Genomic DNA, 26,906 nt, shown 5'->3' on the forward strand with positions numbered 1-26,906 from the left:
GCCTCTTCCTTCAGAATCAGATTATAGGATGGTCAACCACCCATCCTATAATCAATATCTGGTGGCTGTTGATTATGATGATCTAACAATTTTCAAAATCTGCTTCCTTGGCCTGCTTCTTGCATAGCCCAGGTTCCACTCTACTGTGAATGCCATTCTGCTGGCATCACCTGCCAAGGCATGAGGTCTCTGTGTCCTCATTGCTGGAACATAGAAGTTTGAATGGATGGATTAAGCCTCTTTAAATGCCTTTTCTACAAAATCTACCATGTTGTTACCTCCAAGCAAAGGTGGTCATTCTATCTTTTGGGCCACAACTTGACTTTTAGAAGAGATGCTCTGGCCCCACATACACTAGGGCTGAGTGGCAATGTGGGATCACATGTGGCCACAGCCGGCTTAGTCTCCTACAGGTCACAGTGCTCCAGACACCTCTCCTATCCTATGAACCATGACCCAACCAAGGTTCGGAGCTTCTGCCTATACCACCCTCTCTTACTCAAGGTCCTGGAGTGTGGGTGCTGTGTCTTATGCTCATGTTTTATATTTCTGATACTTATTAGATGCATAGAAATGTTTTAATCAATGACTGGTTCTTTAAAGCCTAGATAACCAGTTCACAATTGTCTAGCACTGATATTTATCTTTTTTTTTTTCAATTTTATTTGCTTGCAAACTTTATTTCATAAAGATACAAGCAATATTTTAAATCATATCCAGCTGGAGTAAAATATTTTAATCTCTTGTGAACTTGACATGGTACCTCCCTTGGAAGAGCTATGATATTGTAATTGAAACAATTCCTTCTTGAATTCATTCTCCTCCACTCTCTTCCTTTCTCCATCACTCCATTTCTTTCTCTTTCCTTCCATCCCTCGACAAACATTTATATATTTCTTAACATGTTCAAAGTTTATCTTCTAGTTGTTGAGAAGAATAACGTGATTTCACATATAGGTTCTCCTCTAAAGGTTTTTTGTCAGACCTCACTAACTTGACTCGCTTTACTTAGAATTATACTTTCCACATGGTGTTTGGACAAGATTAAAATATGCTTTGAGGTTAATCTTCTATATTAATTTCAAGGAATGGTATGAGTATAATAGTAACTGCCTAATTAAGACCTAAAAGACAAGAAAAAAGACTAGAACATGTCTAATCTTATTTGTAACCTCTCATCTGTGTTTCCAAACATTTTTTAAAGCAGTAGGAGCCTTCTTTCAAGAGACATTTTAATGACAAACCCGTACAGCAAAAGCATGGGACGGCCCAGGTAGGGTCAGGGGTCCTTCGGCAGCCTTGGTGGAAGTTTGCGAACTGTTTCTGATGCTTAAGACACATAATCGGTGAAAGGTGGCCTGTGGTGCTCTCACCTAGGAGAAGGGAATAGCAGTGGGGTCAACCCTGTAGGCAGTTTCAGTTGTCATCCCTGGGAAAATTAAAATCATTACTAGACATAAAGTGCTTAGCAGTGTGGCACTATGTCAGTGCTTTATGCTTATATATTTTTTAAATGATGTTTTCTGGGTGACATCAAAATATGAAGTGGAAAAATTCGGTCACTGGGATATGGAAATAATTTAAGTATCTATGCTTATATGTATAGAGTTAATATTTCTTGCTGTTTGAACAAATGTTCAACTTTTGATCTGATGTTTAGAACTGGAGCTGATGTTTACAGAGTGCTTGGAACAAGTTACTTCTGAAATTAGGCTTAAGTGGCTGCAAAATGCATATGGCTTAGTGAAGCAGAATGGATGTGTTTGCTGTATTTGAAATATTTTTCAGATTTGTGGGGTGTTTGCATCCCCAAAAAAGCTTATAGAATTAATGCGGCCTCCATGCAAGGGATGTTATCAATAAGGAACCTAAAGCAACTTGTCAAGTACTCGGTCAGGATCACTTAACTAACTAAGGATGTTTAATATGACTGGAATGCAGATGTATTTGGGACTCAGTGTTAATTGGCAGCATGTGGTTGACCCTGTTTTTTTTTTTCTGACTCTGTACCCAGTGACCATGTTGATGTGAGAGAGATTAAGAGCAAGGATTTGGGGACACTCAAATCTGGGCTTGAACCTTGATCCCCACTGGTGGCCTTAGTGAAAGCATCTTTATTTCTTTCAGTTTCCATTGCTTCTTCCATCAGAGGGAGATATGAGTCAGATCATTATGAGCATCAATTATATAGTAACTGTAAATAACTTAACCCAATGCCTAGTGTGGAGTGAGCTTATAATGCTCAGTGTTAAAGATTATTATTAGTAATATGTTTATATATATCATCATTGCTGTGCAAAAACCCCATTTGTACAATGTTTGTTTTGGAAGTTCTTTTCACACTTGCCCAACCTTAAGAAATAGTTCTTTGGATTGATGGTGTAAAAATTGCATGTGTGTGTTTGTGTGTGTGCGTATGTGCACATGGGGGAGGGAGATAGAGAGTGGAAATTGGGGGGGGGGAATTTGTGTGTGTTTCCATTATACAACAAAACTAGGACCTAGGAAGAATTTCTCCAAATTTCCCCCAGTTTCATTGTAGACTGCTGTGATATGGCTTATATTACCACCTCTAACCTTGTGCAAAATCTGATTCTTGGAATCCTTTGGTGGATGAGACTTGATTTGGGAAGAAACATTCCCAATAAAGTAAATGAATCAGGCATGGAAACTTGCCAAACTTCAAATGTTTATGATAGCAAAGAAACTCCACAAGAAGATACCTGCTATGGGAAGTCTGGTCAGCACATAATTTCATACAGGAAATCCTTGGAAATTTGACCTTTAAACCAAAAGGCCCATCTCAAAATATGCAAGCTGTTCTACAATCTGAAATTGAAGGTTGGAAGGACATTCAATTGAATATGAGCATTTCAGAAAAATAAATCCAACAGAGTATTCTATTAGTTCAAAAAAAGTCTAGGTGAAGTGTATTTAATTTACCTGTGAAAACTAATGAAAGCAATATTTGGAAGGTTTTTTGTTTGCTTATTTGGTTTAGACTTGAAACCTGCCTCTTGGGAATAAAATGACAGAGCTTTAATCCCTAGGAAAAAAATTCCCAATATATCATAGAAACCAGGATAATCCTTCATGAAGTCAGAAAACAAAACAAAACAAAAAAAAAAGAGAGAGAGAGAGAGAGGGAGAGAGAAAAATAACTTCCTCTACCATTAAAAATGACAACAGCAGCATATCCGACCTCCATTCTTCCTTTTCCTCAGGTCTGACATTCTGCAGATGACCGCCCTTATTTGTCCCTACATGTTTTCCAAAATATAAAAGTGAAATAGAGTCCCAAGGGCACTGTACTTGAAAGGTTATGAGAGTTAGAGAATTTTAACCATGCCTGCCAAATCAGCAGATGGCTTGTGATTATAATTATATGCATCAATAAAACGAATAATCTTTACAAAATTTGAATTTCTACTAAAGTAAGGGATTTAGTAAGCAGATGCAACAGAATGCATTTTCTTTAACCCTTTTGGTAGATTCTGGTATCTTTCACACACTAAAGATCAAGGGTTCTGCATATAATAGGTTGTAAACTCTAAATTTTGCTCCTTTCCGGAATGGTCATATTGTCAACCTCAATGTTTGGTTGATTTCATCTTCTTCATAAGCATATTTCATTCCCACCCCATTTTTCACCATTCAGAATAGAAATATTAAGACTAATTCTTTACCATTGTTTGATATTTGAAAGACGAAAATTTAAAAGTGATAAATATCTCCATTCTCACTCATACCAAATATACTGTATAAACAAAAGAGCAAGCAGTGGATGCATCTTTCTAGTTTATGACATCCTTTTACAAATTAGGTTTTCAATAACAGAATTTTTCATTTTTTCCCATTTTCTCTTTCATCTATATTCCACAAATGAAAATACTGTTTATTCTATTTAAATAATTAACCATTTCATTTCTCTCTGGTTCTGCATGACATTATAGGTAAGGTTAACTCAGTTTTGTCTCATGTTAAGCATGAATTCACTCATACAGAATTAGATTCATATGTGACAGATCTGAAAAGATGCAGGAGGCAAGGTTTACCTGGTGGCCTTGAAGCCTTGTTGCCTTCATGAGGAAAAAAAAAATTAGGAAACTAAATGAACCTGGTTATATTACTTTCAAAGTTTTGTAAAAATGGAGAACCTATAGCACACAAAAAAATTGTGAACCTTTTTAAAAAATTAAATAACAATGTGTATATTTTTCATGGAACTACCAAGTGTAACTCTTAATGAGAATAGTATCAACTAGCATGTAATTTGTCCCAACAAATCAACAAATATAATATTTAGGGATATTTGTAGAATTTGTATCTTGTGTGGCTATTACTAGCACCTTCTTGTTTATACTGTATAAATCAAATAAATTAAAGTGTTCTAATCTAAATAACTGATATGGTACTGTTAATTCTATTTAAAAGTCTGCATTAGTTACTAATAAAACTCTGATGGTATAGACATTTTTTTGTTGGTCAGTACAATTTACCTGTGAACACAAGATACATGGGTACAGAAATTCTTAGCCACAAAATTCTCTCAAAATTTCAACCTAAATTATAGGTCAATCCCTACCAGAATCTACTTCTATCATCAACATCCGAATAGTTAAATAAAAAAAGTAATAAATTCTTGCCTGTGAGCCTATAAATTTGATGTGCCATGTGACAAAATAGTATTCAAATACTTGTAAAGAAATTCAGATAATTACTTGGAGTTCACTAGACTGTAATTTAGCTGTTAAGATAAAATATTAGCAATAAACTAGGTTCAAGCATCAGTTTAAAAAGAAAAAGTGATCTAAGCTCGAAACTTATGAACCAAATCCCAAAGGGGCGAAGTATAAAGATATTAATTTTTAAAAACCCAACAAAATAGAAATTACGTGCCAACCCCACAGTCTTAGTGGTTAACGACCTTTGCTATAATTAATACTTAAATTATAGGTATTTCAGTTTGAAATTAAATGAACTTAAGTATTTCTTCTTTTAGAAAGTTTGACTAAAATGTAATGAAATCCTAATGCATTCTTTTGAATGATATTAATAAACTAAGCATAATATACCAATTTATTCACATATATTTAATATACAATTAACATTTTTAACATGTTACCTTAGAGTCGATATGAGCACTCAGCCGCATAAAATGGAATTGTTACAATCCTTACAAAAGTTAGGACTCTGAAAATGAGAACATGAAAAAGAGATCTGAACTGGTTGAAGCTAATGCGTAGGGAGTAAATCATATGATATTGTCATTGCACTTAGAGTTTCAAACTCCAAGCCAAACTAAAGAGAAACAAACATGTTCAAGCACCTGCACCAGGGGTTTTAGGACAGCACCTTATTTAATTTTCACATAAGTCATAAAGCAAGATTTATTCACTACCATCACCCCTGCCCTGCCTCGCCCACTCCCACTCCCACCTTACAGATCAGAAAACCAAAGCTCCCAAAAGTTAAATAACTGCCCCAATGTCAAGTACTTAGGAAGAAGAAGAACCACAAATGTTCTTCTAACTGGAGAAGAGCGTGGCATGGATGCTCTTGTCTCTTTGTATCACTCACAGGGCACGTCTCGTGACTGTCTTCTCCTTAGGAAATGCTTTATAACTCTTTTTCGATTGTGAATACTTAGGGGTGGCGATGACATCTCTGTGTCACCCACAGCACCCAGCTCAGCCTTTGAACCAAGTAACTGTAAGAATTCTTATTTGTTAAGTAAGTGATCTGAAGAAAAGTTCGGTGATACAAAGTTTTCTACTGTTCATAGAAATTAAGTTCCTTAAATGGCTTTAAGGAAGAAAGTTATAGCAGCAGGTAAAACCACAAGCATTTCCTTAATTAAATAAAAAAAAAAAGTTTAAATTCAACTACAGCATTAATGGGAACAAGTTTGAAGAAACCAAAAGTTGATCTGTGACTTCTTATCTGAATTACAATACAGTCATTTTTGTTTTGAAGAATGACAGTTACATTTCTGTGAAATAATTCCATTCAGTTTTATCAACATTGTTGGAACTAATGGATCTTGCTCAAGTTTGCACACCCTTTGCTAAGGATAGGGGAAAACACTTATAGCCATTCAAAAGGGTTGTGTGTTTTCTGAACAATTCACTCGTGCATTAGCATGAAGAGCACTGGCAATAACAGAAAAGTAAATTGTAGTATATTACACTCAAATTAAAATCATTCAGTACAGAAAAATAACCTCACATGTCAGTAATGCCTCAGAGTGTACTAGTTACATAACTCTGCATTAAACTAAGATTGTTAGGTAGCAGTTGTAGCCATTTTCAGAGGGTTTGCTTTTTCCCCATGATTTCTACTTCCTGAAAGTCATGGTGATAAGGCTACATATTAGGAGAAATCTTCACTTAGCAAAATCAAAGTCTATCCTCCTTACATACCTTTTCCCTGAAACTTGCAAGACATTATTATTATTTCTTTCCTTCTAAATTTGGGTTAATAGCAAAACAACACGTAATATATACGTTACACACACACACATACTCTTACATGAACTATATAAACAAAATGAATGTGGGGGACACATTTGGAAGAGGAAAAGTCCATGAAGACAAACTAGAAAAAGGCGTACATGATCCCTGATCTCCAAATTATATTACGAGCCTTTACTATGAATCTCTCTTGGATAATGACAAGCTATTTGTTCTGAATTATAACCATTTCTCTGTTCTTATATCAACAAAAGGGTTTCAGTGTAAGTGATGGATATTAGCAAACTGATTTCTATGTTACATAAAGAATTTTAATTCATGGACAGATGATTATGGCATGCCTTTATAATATTAAATGACAGCACCTTTAAAAATTGAATCCGGACACTGGTATTTTAAGCATATCTATTTTATGACATCACACTTACGGTAATAATACTTTTAAAAAATGTTTTCGGTGAGATAGTCAGAGTTTATTAAACCATTGATGATCCACTTAGCTGACAGTTCTTAGGATAAAATTTTTATTAACCTGGATGTTTGGTAACAATATCATCCTCTCTTGAACTAAGCATCCTCTGAACACACAAGTCTAAAGAAGACAGATATTTCAACAAGGTAAACAAGACTTCCTGGCTACTTCCTGTTGCCATATCTCTCCAAAAGGAACCTGCAATGTTATACTTAAATACTGCAAATGCATTTTTCAGGGGAAACACTAAGCAATCGCTGTTCAAGTGTCAAATAGCTTAAAATCCCCCTGCCCTGCCAAGTACAGCAGGCAAATAATCATAGATTCAATTCAGTATTACAGCTTCACAACAGAGATTTCCAGATTCAAGAGAAAAGGAACAGACAGGAAAAGAGAAGCTTTTATTTTCTTGTTGTGTTGTATTTGCTTGATTGATTTTTAAGATACTGATCAAGGAAATCATTATGCCCCATCTGACATCGAATATGTATTAGTAGATGGAACACTTTTATATTGACAAGAATGAACTTTACGGCGCGAACTCAGCCCCAGGTTTTCATTTCATCCTCAAAGCAGAACTAACTAAAATCAAAGTTGCCTCATGCATTTAAAAGTTTGTCAGACCTGAACACACACCTGCAAAAGTGGTTAACTCTGAGAGCACAGGTTCTCCATCCAACCACCTACCTCTTCAATTCAAGTTCCTGGCACTGGGGGGTACACTTTACTTTTGAAATTTAAAAACTTTTGTGCAACGGCAACACCAGACAACAATAACAACAGAATGAGAACACTGATCAGCAAAGCAATATTTCCAGAAGTGATAGCAAAATCCCTGCGTTATGACCCACTTGTCGAGAAACGGACTTTCAGCCCCACGCTTAGGCTAAGATTTGTTCTACTTTCTCCCTAGGGCTTAATTGCCAGCCCTGACTTACCCGGTGTCTCTTAGTCTTTGTTCTGCCTCTCACGCTGACATCAGGGAAGCAGTGATGTAGAAGAAAGCAGGGGTGGGCTAGGTTAGTCCAGTGTTTGTGTCGTTGTGTGTGTGTGCAGGGACACTCGGTGATACTCTAGTGAGCTGCTAAGCTTTTTTTGTAGGCTTTGTGTCATTTACTTAACGACCAATCTCATTAGCTGCCAGCGTACAATGGGCTGATGCATTTTCTATGTACATTCTCTACAGTGACCCTCAAGGTTGCCGAAGGTCTATTTAATCAGTCAAATGCTGAATATATTTGCAGTAAATCACTAAAAAAATAAAAAAATAAAAAAGAATGGGGAACGACAGAGGTATCTCACTGGCTTAATATTTACTGGTGGTTATTTGCAAGTAATAAAATGCATGCATATTTGAGCCAAAACAAGGGCAGGGCAGGTGAAGAGGGATTCTGTAGTTGGCACCTGACCCGAATTTGGGGAAACTTTCAGAATCGAAGGTATTTTCTCTTAGCCAGGAACTTGGGTTTGACATTTTATTTCTTTCTTAAATTTAATCATATTAGCACTATAAAAAAACAGCTGCTTTCTTGAGCAGCTTCTCCTCACCCCTAACCCATCACACCCACCCCCTCAGTCCCACCCCCTGTCCCTGCAGGCTCAGAACTGGCAAAGTTGCATTTATGTCCTCTCTTTGGTTACAAGGTAACCCCCCTTTTAACTCCTATGAAAAATGAAATGCTGAAAGCGCTATGAATGACGACAGCTGTCCATAAGTGTCAGGGAGAGTCCTATTGTCCAGCCTGTCCCTGGGTAAAAGGAGTACTTACAGCAGAGGCTGTTCGGCTCGGCTAAAGAGTACGGGGAGAAGGGGAGGGGGTCACTGGAGATTTCGCACACTAATTTAATCTGGGAAAAGGACAGGCTCTGCATCTCCCCTGAACAGACTGGCAGCAATCTGGGCCCCCACAGAACTATCTGCTTTCGCCTGTGCTCTATTTATTCCTTATCTCTGTTTACCAACCGCTAGGCCCCTTTCATTCACACCACGAGGCCCGTTTTCCGACTATCAGTCAGCAGCTGACACTGCGGAAGGGGTTCAAAGGCAAAAAAAAAAAAAAGAAAGAAAAAAGAAAAAAGGAAAAAAAGAAAAAGAAAGAGAGAAAAAAAGAAAAAAAGAGATCAAAGCTAAACGAAAGCTGTGTAAACAATGCAACAGTACAAGTAACTGCATAAACTCTGATTCTTAACCCAACCCACAGGGTGCACACAGAACCTTTAGAGCCAATCCAACAAACCCACCACAGCGAGCTAGGGGCTTCAGAGAAAGAAAAGTCAAAACACCATTCATGAAATCACCATCCAAAAAGCATTGCTAAAATGCCCACTGGCTATTGAAGCAGTCTGGCTTTCAGGGAGGTTCTTATCTTTACCATGGACCAATTAACTAGCAACCCAGGAAGCATTTTGCCTTGCTGGAAAAGGTGAGCTGTACATTTTTAAGGGAAACCTCACTCTCATTAAAATAGTAGCAGTTCAAAAGTCTACCAATATGATTATGAGTTAAAGGGAATTCAATCAATATTAACATTTCCAATACCACCTCATATTGATTAAATTCAAGAAACATGGCATCAAACCTTCTTATTTATATCTCTATATAATCTAATTAGTAATTTTTTTTACTAAAAAGTCCTGTACTGTCCAGCCCATTAAATCTCTTTTCCAGGTCCCATGATTTTCACCTCCTTATGTTAAAGTGGTTAACATGACAGAGGAGTTGTAGAAAACTACCTTATGTACAACTTTTTATCATTTGAAGCACTTTGCAGCCTGTGAGTGAAAACAGGGGCTGGAACAACTAATTTACGGCACAGGAAGAGGAGGAAACAAAAGAAGTATTACTATTAACCTTGCAACTTTGGAATAAATCTAAATTTTGAGAATGTAAAATATACTCTATGTATATTAATTTTACTGAATATTTTTAACAAATGGAAGAATACTTACCTAATAAATAGTCCATTGAGGTGATATGTGATACATAGCATATATGTACCACACCCACGTATGCCTTAACTCACATACATGCACAAATTGAGAAACACACAATTTCTACTGTTCCCCAGATTAGAAAACAATAATCTACTTTACATTTCCCCAAGTTTTTTTTAATCATCAAAATGATTGGAAATGATTGGTTATTGTCATAAAAATCAACTCCATATTGACTCAATCACTAAGACTTTTACCAAAAAAAGGAGGACAATGTAGCTCGTTATCTAGAATGATCAATTGGACCAGATTTCAGTTTGCGTTTCCACCTATATGCATTACGAGCAATGAAGTCTTTTCTACTTGGATCCTTTTTTTCCAAATGAATTAATGAATTAAATTTATCCTTTCACCAGCTGCTAGGCAGCAGATGGAACCATTTCTGAAGCCTTGTTGAATTCAATCCATAAAACTCATTTCCTAGGATTAGCAGTCCAAAGTTTCTTTTAATGTTTATATACCGCTTGGGATTTTGGATTTCATGATGTTAAACTTTCGATTTAACAATTCCTTCTGCATTTCATATCAAACAATTATGATCTTTTGGATTTCTATAGCAGACATGGCAGGTCACATAAGGACAAGAATTAATTTAGAGACCAATAAAGTCATGCAAGTTACATTTTGGCGGTGTGTGTGTGTGTGTGTGTGTGTGTGTGCGTGCGTGTGTGTGTGTTTTCACATTGCCTTAGTAGCATAAAAACTTTGCATAGTAATTTTATATTAATGTCAACCTAAAAATAATACATTCAATATCTTATGACATTTGAGTTTAAAAGCATTATACTTTAAAGTTGCAACCAAGAACATTTGTTAACATTATGGAGGTTTGAAGTTTTAATGGGTTTTGCAACTTAGTTAAAGAGTAAGATTGTTGCATTTTGTCTACAAACAACTGCTCTATATACCAGATAAGTTGATCTAATAAGAATTTAATCATGACCTTTTAAAATGGTAATAAAGTCAATTACACTGAATATATATATATATATATATATATATATATATGTTTTTAGTAGCAATTAACTTAAGAAGCACGCTACCATGGACAGCTCCCAATATCTCTAATCCGGTTGATTTGCACTTACAAATGTCTAATTTAAGACATTTAATTCAATTTAAGAAGAACTAGGAAACTTTAAATCCTACTGGTTGGAATTTTTGCAGAGTTGTGGTGACCACTCTGAAGCAATACTTCTTTAAACACAACTAAATTGCAATCTCATAAAGTTCCAATGTACTTGGGTATGTTTTAAATACAACCATTTCTACGCCCTCTAAAATACAGTACATCCAAATTTAAAATTTGAAAGCTTTTAAGCTTAAAATGATGCTGCCTTTATAACATAAATACAACTAAAAAAGAGTGAATCATTCTTTTGTGCAACAGTGATTTCCGCTAATTTGGCACAAGAAATCTATATTAATCTAATATTGCAGTAAGCCAAGAAGGCCACATAATAATCATCATTGAGTAATTGAATATTTAGAAGAAGGAGAAAAAAGCACACTGGTAATCTTAGGTTACAGGCATAAAAGTAGGATAATATGCAGATGATATTTGCAAAGAAAAAATAAAAGTCTAATTTCAGTCTTATTTTAGACTCTGTATCTGATCATTCCCTGGAACTTATTATTTCTCTAGCATAAAGAGAGTGTACCCAATTTTGTTCAAGATTTCTTTATCAATTTTTTCCTTCTAATTTATTGCATTTGCAGTTCAATCTATGGTATAAGGAGAAAGCTGATACACCATTTTCCGACAATAAGCCACTTTCTTACAAAATTAATATTTGAAAAGTTATTTTAGATATTTTGCCTATTAACTGCTTTGTTCTTTGAAATTGAAAAAGAACACTACACCCTATAGTAGACTTATGTTATTTCCACACACATCAAAGCAAACATTTAAATAAATACTTTGTTAAGACAAAAGGAATATGAGGCAAAGTACCATTTATCAGAGTGTTTGGAATCTTTCTTTCTCCCTAAGTAATAATTCATTGAAATCATTCTTCTGAAAAATTTTGTTCAAGGTAAGGATTGTCTTTCTCATTTTTTAGCCCTAATATTACTCTTTAACTTCTGAAGAGTCTTTCGATGTCCGCATTTATTAAAAAAATCAACTGTATCGTTTATTAAGGAAACTGCTCTTATTCAATTCTCTAAATATTTTTAAAGCCAGGATTCTAAATATCACACTCATTAATTTAAATTTCTTTGGGACTTCTCAGAAACTCTTTCCCTTATGCATATCTACTCCCAGAATTTTGACTTTTCAAAATGAATACATGAAACATCAATGTAGTACTGATTATACACATAAAATTCTGTTAACAACCTCCTACCCTACGCAAAGGTCTCTTCTATGCTAGAGATCAGATTTAGGAGTCCTCTGGTAATTTTTGCAATCTCAGAAATTATTTTTACTTTACTTTTTTTTTTTGTAAAGAAAAGTACACTAAGGATCATCCCATTTCAAATATTCTCTGTGGCAAATTTGCACATTTCAAAAATGTATATGAACAAAGGCGTTACTGATGCAGTATAAATGCAATTGCACCACAACATTTTATTCTGAAATCCTTCTCAAAGCAGATACGGTAACGTTTTTTGACGAGAGAGAAAAAGAGAGACAGAAAGAGCATTTAAAATAATGACCAAGTATACATCACAGCAGAAACCCCAGACAGAAGTTCCAAACAAACATTAGAAACACCATCCATATAGTTCTAAACTCCAGTTTTTTTGCAACTTTCTTTTTTTTTCTTTTATATTCCACCAGAAACAAAACTAAATGTCATGACTTAAGATAATGAAAACTTGTTAAAATTCTGAGTGACTTAAACATCGGTGTGAGCAGTAGGCGGTTCAAAAGTTTAAAACTTACTTTTTTGTTTGTTTCCAAAACTTATATTTCTCTCCTCCCTTGTGGGCTGCACTGAAACACTAAAGCTGTTTCTTTGAAAGGTGGTTCCCATGATATGACATCCAGTGCCTTTGACTGCTTGGAGATAAGCACCTGCGTTTGTGTCCCCTCTTTACGTCACACCTCCCTATTCAGACCTTCTCAATATGATTCACATTTGCACATCAACAGCTTCATGCGCATACCCAGATTTTTTTTCGGCTCTGGGCCCAAAACTTTCACTTTAATTTTCATCACATGATCGCTGTGGCATATGTCCTTCCAAACCTCCCATATATCAGTCATCATGCAAATGAGATGGAATATCACTCCCCTGCAGCAGATGGTCAGGGACGATAACAATGGCTCAACAGAGAAGATTCAATGTCCCTGACTTTATCGCCACGGCAACAACAACCTAAAATATATGTAATGGAAGTGGTGCTTATTAATTTTGCAGGCTCGAGTGTTCTGATTTTGTGAGTGAATGGGCTGAGTTAAAAAGGGGGCTGTGTCCTCCTGCCTCTAGAAGACTATCTATAAAAGCCAGGGACCTGGAAATTATTTTCAGTGACTAAGAAGGCAACAGCCTAGCAATTATTTGAGTAATTAGGTGTAATTCCTCCCTGTAGGCCTCGTACCCTCCTGTGCTTGCTTCACAGAAGCTCACGAATTAGACAGGCACAGATACTGAAAAGAAAAGTGCCTCAAGATACAGCGGGAGAGCTTGCAGGGACCCTGTCACTTGGCCTCCACCAGGCTTGGTAAACACAAGCCCCAAGCTATAAGTAAATAGAGGCCCCACTTCACAAACACAGACCAATTAAAATGACAAAGGCAACCACACTTCTGGGTGGAGCTTAGGGAAGCTTTATTCCACACTGGACTCATTGTGAGTTGCAGGCCTAATGGTCGCAGTTCTGTGCAGCAAATGCTGTATTTCCATGGCTTTCTATCACCATTGGATGCCAGCTCAAGCTTCTGTCTTCAGGTTGTGTCGTGCCCTCCAGGGACTGTTTCCTGGGGCTACTTTTACCCCTGACTCCAAGTAAATATTTGATACGCTCCCCACTCCTAACAGTATAAAAAAAATAAATAATGGAAAAGCAGTCGATCCTTAAAAAATATGCAACAAGCTCTTTTACATTTTAAAGGGATGACTAGCAAGCTGTGAAACAAGTGGGAGCTTTTATGAAACATGTCAGGATGGAAATTGGAGTGGAAAAAAATCTCTTCTCCAAATATTTTCCCTGAAACTATTTTTAAAGTGCCCTTTGCAACATTTTCATACTATACATTACAGCCAAAAATGAAAATGTGAGGGTTTGTTTTTTGCTAGTAGGGTTGAACCACCCATCAATGTTTTAAAAGTTTGAGTCTACTTATTTTTCATTTTTTTTTTACAGACACATGCCATGGTGGCATCGTCATAAAAGCAAGCTAGACTCTGCTCATAATAGAAATAATAGACATTAATTTAGACATTAATAATAGACATTAATAATAGACATTAGCTCAAGGCAGTTGTAAGAATAAAAAAGGTATTAAAACCTTCTCATTTTCTTTCAACATTCAACAAACCTTATTAACCGCCTACCAGACACTGTGCTAGGCTCTCTCCATAGAATGAAAAGCATGGCCTTAATAAATCTTCCAGCAGGACCTTAATAAATTATTTTATACCCTTTACCCACTATGTTCTCTTAAAGTATTTTGGGTTGATGACAAAAGTTCTGTTGGACTCCACTCTTCCTTCAGAGCTCCTTCACTCCAAGAAACTAGCAACACATATATAGGCATAGAATTCCTCCAGGGCCTTAGCTAATGTCCGCCGAGTCTGTATTAACCAAAGGAAAACCAGCCTACTACTTGCATAAACCGGGTATAATATTAGATGCTTTACACTTTGTCTTTAAAAATAGTTATCTTTCCCATGTGAGGGGGTTGTGTACACTTGGGATTGCTTTCCTTCCTTCCATGTGGGCTAATATCTAATAAATGTTTTGTAATACATTTAGCATTGTAAATAACACAATTGCCTGCTGTAAAATTCCATTATGCTATTTAAACGTAAGACTCACAACACAAATACAATTAGGAGTAGCAAATGTCTGATCTGAAAATCCCCATACTAGGAGTGTACCAGTTCTTAAATTCCATTCTTTAAACTGAGTATCCTTACTCGACAATCCGCTATACAATTAGTGAATCGATACAAGATGCAAATGTTGTTGCCACAGGTACAGTGTAGTGACAACATGAATTTCTAGCATACAGACAATTAATTCTTCAATTTCAGTGACTTTAATGGATGCCATTTACACTGCAATAAATAACCACATAATCTTGGAATTTTTAAATAGCAGTATTATTGAAAAAGAATCGACATGCCATACAATTCACCCATTTAAAATGTACAATTCAATAATTTGTAGAATATTCACAAAGGTGTGCAACCATAGCCACAATTTTAAAACACTTTCATCACCCCCAAAAGAAGTACCATACCTATCAGTAGCCACTTGCCATTTTCCCCCCACCCTCAATTCACTTCCTCCAGCTCCAGGCAAACACTAAATTTCATCCATGTTGCAGCATTTGGCAGCACTATTTATTTATTTATTTATTTATTTATTTATTTATTTATTTATTTATTTATTGCATGGGCAGGCACCAGGAATCAAACCCGGGTCTCCAGCATGGCAGGCAGGAATTCTGCCACTGAGCCATCATCATACCGCCCTTCATTCATTTCTAATTCCAAATAATAGTCCATTCTTTGGCTGTGCCACTTTTTATTTATCCATTCATCAGTTGATGGACATTTATGAGTAATGCTGCTGTCAACATTTGTGCACAAGTTTCTGTGTGGACACATGCTTTCATTTCTCTTAGGTATCTATCTAGGAGTTGACTTGCTTGGGTCAAATTGCAACTTCATGCTTAATTATTTGAGAAACTGCCTGAATGTTTTCCGATGCTGCGTCATTTTACATACCCACAAGCAGTGAATGAGGGTTCTGATTTCTCCATATTCTCACCAATACTTGTTATTGTCTGTCTTTTTAAAATTGCTGTCCTCATGTCTGTGAAGTGGTATCTCATTGAATTTATGATTTGCAATTCCCTAATGACTAACGATGCTGAGCATATTCTCACGTGCTTTTTTTGTCATTGGCATATCTTCTTTGAAGAATTGTCTATTCAGGTCTTTTGCTAATTTTTTTATCAGGTTATATGTCTTTTTATTGTTGAGTTGTACAGTCCTCTATTTCTTGTCTCATCTATCTATCTATCTATCATCTATCTATCTATCTATCTATCTATCTATCTATCTATCTATCTCTACCTATCTATCTAATTTATCATCTAGATTTATTTTCTAGATACAATTCCCTTATCATATATTTTATTCGGAAAATTTTTCTCCCATTTTATGGGTTGTCTTCAATATCTTGATATTGACCTTCAAAACACAAATATTTTTTATTTTGATGATATTCAATTTATCTGCTTTTCTTTGGGTTCTTATACTTTTGGTGTCATATCTAAGAAACAACTGCCTAGTTTGAAGTCACAAAAATTATCACTATTTTCTTCTATGGGTTTAATAGCTTCAGCTTTTACATTTAGGTCTTTGGTCCATTTTGAGTTAGTTTTTGTATGTGGTGTAAGGTAGGGGTCCAACTTACCTCTTTTCCATGTGGGTATCCAGTTGTCCTAGCACCATTTGTTGAAAACCTTATTCCTTTTAATTGAATTGTCTTGACACTGTTGTCAAAAATCAATTGACTAGGGTGGCAGAGGTAGTTTGGTGTTTAGAATACCCACCTTTCATGCGGGAGACCCAGGTTCGATTCCGGACCATGCACCACCCCCCCCCCCCAAAAAAAAATCGATTGACCATAGACGTGATGACCTATTTCTGGTCTCTCATATCTATACCATTAACTATGTGGTTATCCTCATGCCAGTATCATACTGTTTTGTTTACCATAGCTTTGTAGTAAGTTACAGTAGTGTGAATCCTCCAGCATGTTCTTTTTCAGGATTGTCTGTCTCAGGATCCTTTTCCACATGGAATTTAGGATCAGCTTTTGATTTCTGAAAAGAAGCCAGTTGGGATTTTGATAGTGATTGCATTGAAGCTGTAGAATGCTTTGGGTAGGAGTGCCATCTTAACAATTTTAAGTCTTCTGAGCCATGAATGTGTTTTTCATTTATTTATATAATTAGTTTTTTCGACAACGTTTTATAGTTTACAGAGTATAGGTTTTGCACTTTTATTATTTTTCACTATATTTGAAGTAAACTTGTTTCCTTAATTTCATTTTTGCTTTTGCTCATTACTACCATATAGAAATGCAATTAATTTTTGTGCGTTAATTTTACATCCACTTCCTTGGAGAACTTCGTTATTAGCTCTAATAATTTTTTAGTGGACTCCTTAGGATTTTCTATACACAAAATCACGTCATTTGCCACTGGAGACAACTTCACTTCTTCCTTTCCAATTTGGATGCCTATTTTTTCTTTTTCTTGCTGAAATGCCATTTCTAGAACCTCCAGTACAATGCTAAGTAGAAGTGACAATGCAGGCATTCTTATCTTGTTCCTGATCAAAGAATTCAGTCTTCCACTACTAAGCATGATGTTAGCTAGTTTTTAGATTTTGAAAAGCTTGATGTATAAACATTTTCAACTTAGAAGTTAATTGCTACCTAGTACAGTACATTGCTCCACATTGGTGGAGACTTTATAGGGACCAGAAGGAAATTCTCTACTCTCTAAAACTTCACAAGCATCATGATGCTGTCAGACTCGGTCCTTGGCCACCTCTCTCAAACTCGCTGGGATGCAGCTAGAATGGTCTAATCTACAGAATTAATTCTTTCCAGTTTGAGTTGCCTTCATGGCTTGGAAAATCCCCAAGGAAGTCAGTTACAGCCTGTCGAAGCCAAATAGCTAGGTTCCCTTTCAAATGTTTGAGGTTCTGGTTTTAATGGCCACTTGACTCCCCAAGCTTGGTGATCTTCCATTGTCCAAACTGCAGGTGTGACTTCTGAAGGCTCCGTCATTCACACCAACGGCGGTGGGCATGCTCTGTCAGGGTCAGGTGTAGGCAGCACAGGGACATTCCACTTGCTGCCTGGGCCCATCTTATGTCAGACGCTGTTATAATTGCTTTTCATGGATTAATTTGGAAGTTGAGGCACTAAAATCTAATCAACTTCTGCAAGTACCTACTACGGTAAAGTTTTTGAGCTAGGATTCAAATTCAGGCAGTCGACCTCAGGCCCCACTACGCAACAGTCCCATTTCACTCCTAGCTACACATAAAACCAAGTAAGGGAAAACCAGCACCAATCTGATGAGAAAACTGCCCAGTGATCATTTTTTCTTGCTTTAATCCTTCAGTGTTTGGTGTATTTATGATAAATTGATAGTAGCGAAAAGGTTGAAGCTGGTATCATTCAAGAAAGTGAAGTTTTCTTTACTTAAAATTGATAGAATTATTAAGAAATTTTAAATATTTTTCTTTATCAAGACGACTTTTTCATCAGGCCCCTATAGCTAAAATATAGTGAAAACAGTAGTGGATCTATCTTTATTTCTGCACTTGTATGTACCTCTGTACCTACACCTGTATCTATACCTGTAACTATATCTACCATATGTACATCTACAGATATTCAATATGGCCTTTTTATCATAAAGTTTCAGTTCTTCACTGAGCAGCTGAACTGCATAAGATGCAAGCATTGGAGGTGAGCCCTCTCTCTCTCTCTCTCTCTCTCTCTCTCTCTCTCTTTCTGCCCTGTTCTCCTTCACTCCATGGTATGTAGCATAACCTGCCTAACACCTGGGTTAAGGCCTCTCTCCTTACTTGGGACGGGTGGTGAAATGATTTGGCTCATAAGTGGTGAGAAATCCAAGAGGAGTCTCCATGGTAATTTACTCATTGCTTCATTTCTTCATCAATACTCTCGCTCTTTCTGGGTCATTTTTCCATAGCACTGTGCCCTCAGTGACATACAGAAAGTCATAAAAACTGTGCATAGCCTTAATTTCTCATTTTTCTGCCTGCTGCCTCCTTTGACATGCACACACACTTATTTATTTTGTTTAGATCAATTTATGAATAAACTAACTTATCCACCCCCCCTTCACACACCCCTCCCAGCCCCACTTCTTCATTGTCAGGCCTATTGTGACTCCGCTTAGAAAAAAACCCCACATTTTCTAGACAGGTATTTTGACTTCCAGGTGGTATTCTAGCTGTGACTTGACATAGTAGAACACAATGCCCCAAACAAAGGAGTCTCTGCGGATTCTACAATTAGTTTTGTAAATAACTGTCCTCATGACTGAATGGTTAGCATTTAAGAAAACAAAAAGAAAAGACGGGGCAAAAGAGGAAGGACAGTTTCAAAATGGCCCAAACAAAACATACAAGCCTGCTGGCTCGTACAGTTGAATACCTTGGGACTGCAGGTGAGGACAACGCCGTGGTCTGCTATTGTCACAGACTTTTAAAGAGATGAGAAAAAGAGGAAACACTTCTAAATAAATCATTTGCAAAGACTTTTAAAATGGGGACCATGTTTCCAGAGACCGCAGATATTTTTCTCACACTTTGCTGAATAGACATCATGGCCAGAGGCTATTGTGACCTAATCCTAGGAAATGAGGCTGTTGTCGATGTGGTGTGTCTCATACCATTCAGTGTTAATCTCTGCTCTACAGAGTGGTTTGGGTTCTCAACACCATGGAATTGTTCATTTGGCATATGAGGTTTCCCACCATTTCACTGGGCTGGTTGGTAATCAAGGCACTTTTTCATTCTTATTGTTGATCCATATTGGGTAATCCCCTCCCCCCCAAACCACACACATAAATTCTCTCAGTCTTAGCAGGAAGTTTGGAGTGTAAGATTCTAGCTCTACTAAGTCACTGACTAATCTATCATTTTGCTGAAAATAATTTCTCCAGGTTTCCACACTGGTCCATATAATATACTCACCGAAAGCACATTTAGAAATCCAAGGGTTGAGTAATTCTCTACCATTGCCACAGATTCCCACATTCCTTTTCAAATTCCATAAATTTACCTTCCTAACTCTATTTCCAATGACTTATTCTGACTCCCCTTCCCTGGGTCCCAAAAGTATTCCAAGGCTGATTTTCTGTAGGTCCTGGGGAAATGTGCTTCTTTCCAGCATATCCTTTTCCCTGCCTCAGCATTTCTTTTCTATGAAACAGATCTAATTGTTTCAATCCCTACGGTCTTCCTTTCCTTCATGGACAAATCAGCAATTTTATATGTTCTACCCTCCTTCGAAGCTCGATGTGCCTCAATTTCTCTGTTATGGTTAAGCAAGTCTGAGCACCAAGGATTCATGTGTCATTTCCAATTCAGACACCCAGACCTTCCAAACTCCGTGTTCCATGCTTTGTTCCCTTCTACTAATGGCATGCAGATGATGTAGAAGCCCAAGTCCCAGCTTCCCTTGCAAATGAGAATTTTTAAGACTTGCACGTGACTAAGAATACACAGCTCTTGCGTTCAAGTCGTTGGGCATTTTTTTAAAAAAAGATTTAATGTCTGATCTTATTTATTTATTTGTGACTCTTAGAAAATCTTTTTTGGAGGGTTGGGGAGAGGTACATGGTCCGGGAATCGAAGCCAGGCCTCCCACATGAAAGGCGAGCATTCTACCACTGAACCACCCTTGCACCCAGAAAATCTTATTTTTGACTGGACTGAGACTTAGATGTAGAAGCTCTGAGAGAGGACAGCTTTCGTCACTTGGCAATCTGTACCTGGTGGTGTTCTTTGGCTTCCTTCATTCTCGGCCAAAAGTTTAGCATATTCTGCAACTCTTCCTTACTTTTCTTAGAGCGCTGTTTTTTCAGGGCAATACACCGACACTTGCATTGCAGGAAACATGGCGTGAGAAGACGCTGAATCTTGGGTACTTCAGTCCTGGGTTTCTTACATTCTTTATTCAGGGACTTTCTCCCAACATGTTGGCAGACATCATTTGCTTTAGAGAGACAGAAAAGTTTGCGGATTCTGATGGTTCTTTTGGGCCCCAGGAGAAGAAGCACAGTAGTATCAGTCAGTGTAGGAATTTTCTTTTCTCCTTTTTTTTTTTTTAGCAACAACCAAGTGGAGGACACTCAGATGGGCACCCACAATGCAACCCCGAACAGATTTGCCCCTTCTTCCCCCAGGTCTCCTTGGTTATAACAGGAATGCCCCTTAATCAGGAAAAGGTGGACACGGCCATGGGTCAAGACACCCTGCTTCATGGGGAAGCCTGGTTGGTCGTTTCCACCACTGATTTGGACAAGGTAATCCTTCCGCTCTTCTCCCACTGAGTCAGCAGCAACTTGTGCGGCCATTCGCTTCTCATACAAGGTACAGAGTTCAAGTTCATCGTCCACTTCAATGAGCTTCTGGCAGCCAGTGGTTGGGAAGGAGACGCTCAAATGCATGCTGGGGCCGCCGACCGCCTCCCAGGCGCCCCTAAAAAGAGCCGTGGTGCATTTTGGTATCGATTTGTTCCAGAACTAATAACTAAGAGCTACAGTCCCTGCTTACAATTCTCTTTTGTCTGTAGGATTGAGTCCAAATTCTTCGATACTTTTGTTCGGTCCTTCTCAGTTTTGTTCCCGACTGCCTTTTTTTTGTTCGGCTACGGTGCCTACTACTCTTCATACACAGACTGCGCAGTTAACTTCTCACCATTTGCTGAAGGTGCTCCTTCTTCCCTAACGATAACTTTAATCTCCAGACTGTCTCCTAAAATAATCTTCTCAAAAAGAGTCAACTAATACTGCTATATACTGGCTATTTTAATTCTTGCTGCCCCCCCCCCCCCCCCCGGAATCCCAAATCTAAAGAGCCACCTTGTTTGAGGTTCACCTCAGTGCTTCTATGAGAGGTATCTTCTGCCATATTTGCTTTTAGTTGTTCCACCTTGGAGAGTCACAAGTAGTAATTTAAGTATCCTGCTGATTCCCATTTCCACATTCAGATTGGGGAATCGGTAGTTGATGAGCTCATTGCAATTTGAGTGCACTGGATTCCTCTATCATGTGTAAAAAGGAAGCATGATCTCTCTTTATTCTCTCCTATCTAAATCATCTCCCAGATAGAGGTATAAACACCTCAAAGTACACCGAGCTTTGCAAAGAAAACATGCTAAATAATCACAAAATGTTAATACATTTGCCATAAACCATGGCAATGAAGAAGGGTTCGAAGTTATCTAAGGTAAGTCCTTAGCCAAACTTAAATTTCTCCGAATCACATCTTTGATGACAGTTCATTCAAGTGACTGTGAAGGAATCAATTTTGTCAATCCAGAGCTCTGAGTGTGAAGTGTTCCCAAATTTAGCTATCATTATGATGAGTGAACTTTGGTGTAAACATTTTACCATGTATATTTAATCCTTCTAATTTCTTCTAATATCATATAGCTTTTTTAATAAATGAAATCAATCAGAGTTGCCTTTGGTTATTTCACATTCTTTAAAATTGTGATACTTCCAATTAAATGTGTGTTTAAGTATTTTGGGGTGGAGATTGTCCTACTTTTTAAAACATTAAGAAATAAGATGTTACAGAAATTGATATCCATTTGGAATTATAAATAATACATAGTAGATTATAAACAGTATGCTGTAATCAAGAAGGAAATAGTAATATCAACAATATTAAAAGTTCAAAATTTCAAAAGCCATTGATCCCAGATGAACAAATGAAATAATAGAACATGTTGACCTTCCAACAAACAATTATTAATTTTAAAGTGCTTACAATATCTGTGTTGTAGTAATTTACACATCTTTAAGCCAACAGAAACTTAAATATGTGGATGCATATATCTAATCTAGTCTGTTCTGTTGTCATCTAACAGGTTGTCATCAAAACAGTAGTATAGGGCAGTGCATCGGTGGCTCAGTGGCAAGAATTCTCGCCTGCTGAGCTGAGATTTGAGTTCGATTCCTGGAGCCTGCCCATGTCAAAAAAAAAATAGTAGTATGAAGTTCTTGTCACCATATAATATCTGAGTAAATTCTATTAGAAGGAAACATTATGAATTTTTTCATTTTCTTACTATTATCAATAATAGTAGATGGATATTAGATAGATAGTTGTATAATAGCTAATAGCTATTGAACATTTAGGGAACCAGGAATGGTGCTAGTCACTTTATTTTCCTAATGGAATTTAATTCTTAGGAAAACACTGAGCAGTACTTATTACCACTTCCATATTATAGACAAAGACACTGAGGCTTAGTCAAACAGACTAATCTTTTAACAACCATGTTAAAAAAAAATAGGGACCCAGCTCTGGTAGTAAATCAACATATGAGATTAGACGAGGCTTAGTGCCTCAGTTTTTTATTCTGTACCAGAAGGTCATGAAGCAAGCATACAGAAAGAATAAGACAGAGATGAAACACACACATACATACACACCCACACATGCACAAACCACCAAAAGACAAAAATCAAACACAACCAGGACCTCCTACGGATTACTTAAGGAATTCCCAGGCCCTAAGACAAGTAGACTCAGTCCAGTGTCCTTCCTTTTCCTTCAAGTGTTTGCTATTAAAATGGATTTCACGAAGAGTAGGAGCATAATATCTGAGTTACTAAAGCATAAGTCATTCTGTATATTAGAAGGTCAGCAACTGGAGGTGCCTCCCACACGAGCAGCCACCAAAGCTGCCACGCCAGCCCTCAAATATGATGAGCTGGAGCCACAGCCACTGCAGCCAGAGATGAAGACCAAGTTTCATCATGCACATATTACAACATATGCTATTTTCTTTGTACAGGAAGCTCAGCATTACTAGAGGTGCTGTTCTTTCAGACCATAGAGATGCCTTCTTGTTACTGATCTGTCTTGGGGTGGAAACCATTGTAAATCATAATATTTCACATCTCTGGGTTTAGAAAATTATCCATATTGTCTAATTAAAGCATTTTTGTGAGATTTTTGGACTTACTCCCAGAGAACTCAAGCCTTAGTCCTCTTTATTGGACTGGATATATTATATTAACATCACTGATTTATCTTATTTGCAAATATATGATGACATTGTAACACACATGTTAAGATAACACTATCTGTTATATTTCTCAGGAGTCATTTTTTTCAGCAAACCAACAAAGCAAGCAAAATAAAATAAAGTCAAGATAATGAAAATAAGTCAGTGTTGTGTTTATGAAAAGAAAGTGTGTAAACTTTATTCATTAGGAAAGACTATTTATAGATTCCATAAATATTTTCATCAAGGGTTATAGAATATAAACTGTCAATCTGTGGTTGCCAAAATAATTAAATTGACTGAACAGTCAGTTCTACCAGTACCCAGTTTATTGGGCTTTAATTGACCCATGTAATGGGTGTATAGATATGTGTATGTCTTGGGCCTTTATTCTTTCTTTCATTTAACAAGGATTTATCAAGTGCCTGCTGTGGCACTTGACAAGGTAACTGCTACAAAGGAGTTTATATTCCAGAATAAACAGATAAACAAATGAATGCAAGATGATAGCTGTGCATGAAATAAGCCAGAAAATGACAGGTGTGTGTGTGTGTGTGTTTATGTGTGTGCATTTAGGGCTGGGATTTATAATGGCAGGTATCACTGAAATATGATGGTTAAGGTGAGATCTGAGTGATTAGAAGCAGCTGGCAGAAGATCTGAGACCAGAGTCCCAAGCAGGGGAAAAGGAAAATTCCCAAGGAGACAACGAGCTTGGTAGGTTTACAAGAAAGTAGGAAGATCCTATAGTGACCCTAGGCTCCACAATGAACCAAGGAAAAATAGCTGAAAATGAGCTCAGAGAGGTCATGTAGAAGAGTGCGATTTGGTCTTCAAGCTGTAGTGTGGTGTTTTGATTTCTCATTAAGTGGCTTGGGAAGTTAGAGGAGAAACATATGATCCAGCTTACATTTTTAGAAACCACTCTGCTTCTGTGTGGCAAATGGATTGAAGGGAGATGGAGTGAGTTCTGAGAGGGATTGGGAGAACAGATGCCTGGCAGTGAGGTGGTCAGGGAAGTGAGAAGCCCATGGGTTGGATGACTGTCTTAGCTACCTAGAAGGGATCAGGAGTGTTGCAAACAGGAAGACAGCCTGTGGGACTAAAACCTTCTATGGACTTGTGGGAACTGCCATGAGGACGGGCTGGAGAAGTTAAGCCGGCGAAGAGGAACTTCAAATACATTGGCACTTTTGAAATATGAAGGAGAAGAAATAGATTGGAAGTAGCAATTGGGAGGAGGGCCACCCTATTTCTCTCCAAACTTAGAGGCATTGGCAAGTGAAAAAACATGCAGGGATGGTGATGTCCTCACAAGATGGGGCACGAGAAGGTAAAGCACATTCAGAGAGTTGGTAAAATTTTAGGGGAACTTCCAAGGAGAGGCTCTGCATGCTGTGGTCAGATGGAGGGATACACAGAACCTCAGGAAGACTCTACTGCTTTGAAAGCCCCAAGGAGCCCAGATTAGACACAGAAGTGGGGCATGGTTTGGCTCTGAGGGTGGGTGGAAGGATGTTTGGTATCGGGGCAAGACTGAAGAAAAGGGACACCAGCCTCTTCTCTCACCTGCAGCAAAGCCACCAGCCACTATCTCCTTCCTGGGGTTTGTCTCTTAGGCACTTTGTGGTGTGGACACCAGGGCAGGGGAGGCCTGTGAAACATCAACGTTTCCTATGCATCTTGTACAGGGCAGCATCAAGTCTGCCAACGAGGCTGTGCTGGAAGAATGGAGTGTTCTTACAACATACCTTCCTAACTTCTCTGCATGACAATAATACATGCATTACAGCATTCAGTCATTGGTTCTGGGGTTTATATATCCTGGGTAACTAACGAATTATACTAAGGAAAAAAAAAAAGAAATTACAAAGAAGACAATTTAAGCAAAAACTAGTGTCCTACTTTTGATAAGAATCCAAGTGAGAGAAACTAAGAGTCAAAGAGCCTTCTGGATCTCAATCTAAAAGAATGAGTCCACCCACAACTGAAAGCTTGGGAAAGTAACTTAAGATAATGTTCATTACAATAAAGCAATCTTGGTGTAAGGAGGTCCTAATTTTATTCATTTATTTATTGATTTACCCCCTCAATTTTTCGCTAGCCTCTATCTGTTGCATGCAAAATGAATAAAATGTATCCATGTCTGCAAGCACTTTATAACCAGGTGGGAAAATATATACCTATTATTAACTAACCAAAAACATGGCAGAATAATTGCTATGCAGCCCGTATTTAAGATGAATGGTATAAAATCTCTATGCTACATACACATTTGAAACAGGGTAATCCTGGCAACGCCTCTCTCCTGGGAATGTGGAGTAACTGACGGCTCTCAGGCTCGGGGCCAAGAGCAAGTGCACCTACCTCTAAGTGCCAGGGCCTGAGGCCAGGATAGATGTGTTCTCGCCGGCACCTCCCCAGCAGCTATCTCCTTCTCGTTCCCTCATCCTGCCATCTAACCCATCTAAGCATAGAGATCTGAGATCAGAGTGAGAGGCAAAGGGCACAGGGCATGAAACTATGCATAACAATCACAGGTCACCCTAAAATGTAAACTTGGTAAAGGTTATTTGTTCACCCTAAGCAGCAAGCTCCTTTGGGACAGGATAGAGTACACTGAGAATCTGTCACTATATATATTTTTGATTATGTCAAAGTTGATGTTTTGCAAAAAATCAGAGAGCATTCTGGCCCACTGTGTGCATTTTGAATGTGTCTGTGCATCCTAAAATGAACCCCCACCCTTCTGCATTTCTAACGTCTGAGTGCTGATTTAAACAGCATTCCTGTTGGGTGAGTCGAAATAAAAACAGCGAATTTGTACCGAATCGCTAAGTATCGAATGAAAAGGTATGGCCCAGCCTCTGCCTCTACAGGTCTCCAAATCTCAAGCAGAGCAAGGACACATATGAGGTAAAACTTCTTGCCTGACCTTCAGCAGGCCTGGCACATTCCCAGATGTCCCCAGCTGACCGAGTAAT

General features: G+C 37.6%; 1 long non-coding RNA gene and 1 pseudogene across 1 annotated transcript; both read right to left on the reverse strand.

Annotated features, from left to right (window-relative positions):
* Positions 1 to 1,220: 1,220 nt before the first annotated feature.
* Positions 1,221 to 5,196, reverse strand: LOC143686233 (uncharacterized). The gene is made up of 3 exons (XR_013176981.1): positions 5,126 to 5,196; positions 2,724 to 2,829; positions 1,221 to 1,373 (listed from the first exon to the last, which is right to left on the reverse strand). It is a non-coding gene; the product is annotated as an uncharacterized LOC143686233 (long non-coding RNA).
* A 15,400-nt stretch (positions 5,197 to 20,596) lies between these two features.
* Positions 20,597 to 21,349, reverse strand: LOC143686234 (small ribosomal subunit protein eS6 pseudogene; annotated as a pseudogene).
* Positions 21,350 to 26,906: the final 5,557 nt, after the last annotated feature.

This window comes from Tamandua tetradactyla, chromosome 6 (assembly GCF_023851605.1).
Source record: "Tamandua tetradactyla isolate mTamTet1 chromosome 6, mTamTet1.pri, whole genome shotgun sequence".
Lineage (NCBI taxonomy): Eukaryota > Metazoa > Chordata > Mammalia > Pilosa > Myrmecophagidae > Tamandua > Tamandua tetradactyla.